Raw genomic sequence first — 4,961 nt, 5'->3', positions numbered from 1 at the left:
ATTATTGTGGTTGTTGTTGTTGTTTTAATTATACATGCCTGTGTATGTAAAGATGTGCCTGTGTGAACATGCATGCGATGCTCGTAGAGGACAGGACGGAAGAGCCGCTGGGCCTGCAGGGCGGGGTGTTCTGATCTGCCCCAGGTGGGTGCTGGGAACAGAAGGTGTGTCCTCTGGAAGAGCCAAGCGTGTGTTCTTGGCTCAGAGCCACCTCTCTACTGCCTGCCCGTGTTTCTGTGGGATAACCGCAGGTCATGAAAAGTGGTGCACATATACGACGTGTGTCAGTGTGTGTGACACGCGATACACTTCTAACTCACGCCGACTGGCATTGTTCTAATGTGCAAGCCCAGCAGAAATGTTAATTTTTACAGAGAGCAGGTCCCGAGTTGTCCATTCCAAAGGAAGCCTCGTCCCTAAAGAGCAGTCGCTGGACCTCACACACACTCAATCCCGGTTCTGTGCAACTGGGTTATTATACACCAGCTAATGCTGGCGTTTTAGAGTCGTCTAGTTGTAACCCTGCTTTGGATTCAGCAGCAGAAATGATGCTTGGAGGCCCCGCAGGCCTTCCGAGACAGTTTGGACCAACTGTCCTTCAGCGGCAGCTCCTCTGTGGCCCTGACCTGCCTTTCACCCTTGGCCCTTTGCAAACCTCTCCTCCTCAGTCTAGTCTCCTCCTCTGGTCTCACAAACTTACCAAATTAATTTTCCTGGGAAAAAAAGGGCGACAAACTCCGATAGCAATCGTCCACTGAGCTGAGCACTCCCAGGGGCCACTCTGTCTGCTGTCCGCTGTCCTCTCTCCTCCCCGTCCCCACTCCATCCGGTGGTACCCCGGATTAGAACCACAGGACCTGAGGCTTGCTGAGGGAGAGTCCATCACTGAACTACACCCCCAGCCCTGCCTCTTCCTCTTCTTTGTTGAGCTAAAACATCGGGAAAGCAGAAAGAAGGGAAAAGGAGGGTTTAACACGGAGAAAGGAGTGTCCGTGGGACGGAGTCAGCTTAGTCCTCAGCCTTCTGTCCTGTAAGGAAGCCTGGTGACAGGCAGTCTCCTGCATGCATGAAGGAGGAGGTTCAGAGAGGGACACACAGAGCTGTGTGCACGAGGCCTCTCTCTTCCTCCTTCCCGTGTCCTTCCTCCCTGGTTCTCCTGCTCCACCTCCCTGCACATTCCCTTCTTGGTCTTAAAGGATCCACTGTCGCTTTGACAGCACCGCTCCCCACCCCCAGAATGGATGAACCGGAAGTGAATGACCTAAGAGCGTTCACGGCTGCACTTTCCTCTGTCGCTGGCCCTCACAGTCAGACACAAGGACCCAAACAATTAGCCATGCTTTACAAGCAAAAGTAGTTTTGAAACATTTGCCTTTATTCAAGAAATGGCGGAAGGTTCTGGAACCCCAGTGTGCTCTTGTGTAGTTGAGGAAACCGGAGAGGGAGGGCTCTTTCTTAGACCAGGAGAGCAGCTGCAGTTGGGTCCCCTGTGCTGTGCCCACCCAGGCAGGGAGGTGCAGGAACACCCGCCTCTCAGCACCCCAACAAGCCAGACTTTATGTGAGGCACAGTGGGTGTGGAGAGGGGGCGCTGAGGACACCGAACACTCAGAAAGAAAGTCTGTTTTAGTGTCTCTGGGAGATGTTTACCAAGGGAAAGGATGGTAGAAAATGTGCTCATTACAGGGCGGTTTGAATGTCTAAACCTGACTTCAGTGTCTAAGGTGAACAGCCTGTGTAAATAAAACTAGAATTACCTCAGGTTTCTGTCTGCAGTAATTTTCCCCTCTCGGCGCTGTTCTGCTTCGGGTAGAGCTCCTCAGAACAGCAACCAGGATTCCACGCCAGAGTCCCCAGCTCAGCACACCCGTGTGGAAATCCACTCCGCCCGAGGAAACCGCATACTCTCGCGTTTTGCTTTATTTTTGTGTATGCGTGTGTGTGTGTGTGCGTGTGTGTGTGTGTGTGTATATATGGGTACACAAGTGAGTGCAGGTGCCAGAGGAGCGTCAGGCCTCTGAGCACTGAGCCGCCTCCCTCATCTCCCAAATTCATAGCTTAACTTTTTTTCCTGACACGTTCCATGTGCAGACCATTGGGTTCTAGTTATCACCCCCTCCCCCGTGTTCACAACTGTGAGGAGCAGCCACAGTGCCTTGTGTCAAGGCAGGTTTGAGCAGGAGGTCCAAGAGTTACCTATTTCCTTGGGTGGGACGATCTGGGCACTTCCTATGCCGAGGGGTGCTAACACAGACACACACAGACACACACAGACACACACAGACACACACAGAACCTTCCCCACAGAGACACACACAGACACACAAACACACATGCACATACATACAGAGATGCACACACATATTCACACAGACACACACAGAGACTCATGAGTGCTATCTGGAGAAATCTGACCCAATTCTGAGAGCCAGAGTCACAGAGAACTCTGACTAAGGGTGACCTGAGTTTTATTTACACGTCATTAACTTTAGAATTGTACTGCCGAGCAGGGGCTATAGCACACGTCCAAGAGGAATCCGGGAAAGGCTGAGAAAAGATATAGCACGTTAAGGAAACTGGAGAGGAGCTGGGGCCAGAGCAATGCGTGCACAGAGGGAAAGGCAGAGTGGGATTCGGTGACAAGGGGGGCGGTTCCACATGAAGGCTTTTGCACCATTTGCGGGATTTTGATTTTATTCTTAAACTGTTGAAATATATGAAGCTGAAGAATGATAATACCATTCAGTATAACTCAAAGTAGATAAAATAGAGGCTGGAGAGATGGCGCCGTGGTTAAAGTACTTGCTCTTACGGAGGACACAAGTTCAATTCCCAACACCCACATCAGGAAGTTTACAACCTCCAGCTCCAGAGGATATGGTGCCATCTTGTGGACTTCTTGTACATTGTATTCACATGAACACCCCCTCCCCCGCATCTGTCTGTCTGCCCCCCCCCCCCCCCCACACACACACACACACGGTTAAAAAGTCTAAATCTTAACTTTATTTCTTAGACTGGGCCTCACTGTATAGGTCTGTCTGCCTGGAACCTAACTCCCAAGTGCTGGGATTAAAGGTATAATCCACCATGACAAGTCCCCCATCCCCTAAATACATTAAAAATAAAAACAAAACAATTCTGGGCCCTACAGGAAGGATGGAAGAAGGCTCAGGTGCTTGGAAGCTTTGTTCATAGGACACCCCCTTCCCCCACACAGCCCAATATTTGTCCCAGAACCCCACTGCCCAGACGGAGGTTATCACTAGGATTTGTGTTGACTTGACTCTCCCTTGTCACCGACCTGGGGCCCTTCCAGTGTGCTTCATCTCCCCTCCCCCACCCCACACATATCAGTCTGTTTTTTTTTTTTGTTTTGTTTTTTTTTTTTTTTTTTTTTTTTTTTTTTTAACAGACTTAGTTCATTTATTTTGTCTTTTATAAAAACCCTTATGTAGTAGCCACAGCTGGAGCCTGAGTCCTCTGAACAGAGACTCTGGTGTGGGTTTTCACAAGATGATCAGTGAATTCCTGATAAGGAGACTTGGTGAACACAGTTTCTTTCCAGAGGTCAGGGGTCAAGTAGCTGTACGTTTTTGAGATGGCATCAAAGGTGGCCTTGGCAAAGTTGCCCAGGGTGGCAGTGCAGCCTCTGGCTGAAGTGTAGCAGTCATCTATACAGCCATCATCAGAAGCTTCTTGGGCACAGGATCAGAGACAATGCCAGTGCCTCTGGGGGCAGGGATGAGACACCAGCACAGAGCCACAGCGGCCGGTCACCTTGCATGGGACAGTGTGGGGCTTGCCAGTCTTGTTCCCCCAGTAGCCTCTCCTCACAGGGACGATGGAAAGCTTGGCCAGATTGTTGGCCCCTCAGATGGCAGTGGCAACCTCCTTGGAGCACTTAACACCAAGACCAACGTGACCATTGTAGTCCCCGATAGCGACGAAAGCCTTGAACCTGGTCCGCTGGCCAGCCCGGGTCTGCTTCTGCACTGGCATGGTTTTCAGAACCTCATCCTTTAGAGATGCACCCAGGAAAAAGTCGATAATCTCAGACTCCTTAATGGGCAGGGAGAACAGGTAGAGCTCCTCCAAAGACTTGATCTTCATGTCCTTAACCAGGCGGCCCAGCTTGGGGACGGGGATCCACTCCTTGTCTTCAGCTTTACCTCCACGAGCCCCGCGGCCTCGAGCACGGCCTCGGCCCCTAAGACCGCTGCTGAATCCTCCGTGGAAGCCGCCGCAGCCTCCTAAGCCTGGGCCCCCGGGTCCTCCGGGCCCTCCCGCTGCACCGGGGTCATCCGCCATTTGGTGTTTTCCCGAAGAAGAAGAAGCCATATCAGTCTGTTCTAATGAAGACTTCTCTGCTCTCCTGGCCTTAGTGTTTGGGTCAGATTTGGGGAAAATGGCTCAAGTCTGATTAATACAGGTTTTTAGCACTTCCATGCTCCCCCCTTCCCACCAGGATTGCTAGTGCAAAGGCTCAGACTGTCCAGCGAGAGATCAACAAGGAACTCTACCCACTGAGCAGAGACAACTGAGACATGCAGGAGGAGCCAGATTTCCGAATAAACTAGGTGAATCCAAATTCTACATGAACTTCCGTCCTGTCTAGTCAGAAGCCAGATCAGTACCTGGGATAAAAACACACGCAGGTTTGCGGGGGGTGGGGGGGGGTAGGCAAGAGGTTCCGTGGTATCGCCTTTGGTACTTAGCCAACCTTTATGGAAGTCTACTGGAGGCTGAAAAAACTGAGGTGAGCACGGAAGACTCCACAGGGGGAGGGAGAGGTGGGAGAAGGGGTCGGTGAGGGAGAGGTGGGGGAGGGGTGGGCGGGGGAGGGGTCGGTGACGGAGAGGTGGGGGAGGGGTTTGGAGAGAACTGGAGAGGGCAATGGGGTGTTTGATTAAAATAAACACATATGGAGCTGAAGAGATGGCTCAGCGGTTAAGAGCACTC

General features: G+C 51.5%; 1 pseudogene across 1 annotated transcript; it reads right to left on the bottom strand.

Annotated features, from left to right (window-relative positions):
• Positions 1-3,449: 3,449 nt before the first annotated feature.
• LOC308418585 (small ribosomal subunit protein uS5-like) lies at positions 3,450-4,310 on the bottom strand (annotated as a pseudogene). The gene has a single exon. The product of its transcript is annotated as a small ribosomal subunit protein uS5-like (transcript).
• Positions 4,311-4,961: the final 651 nt, after the last annotated feature.

The sequence above is a fragment of the Micromys minutus genome (assembly GCF_963924665.1).
Source record: "Micromys minutus genome assembly, chromosome: 3".
NCBI lineage: Eukaryota > Metazoa > Chordata > Mammalia > Rodentia > Muridae > Micromys > Micromys minutus.
Note: the sequence above shows the minus strand (reverse complement) of the source record. Positions and strands in the feature narration are given on the sequence as shown.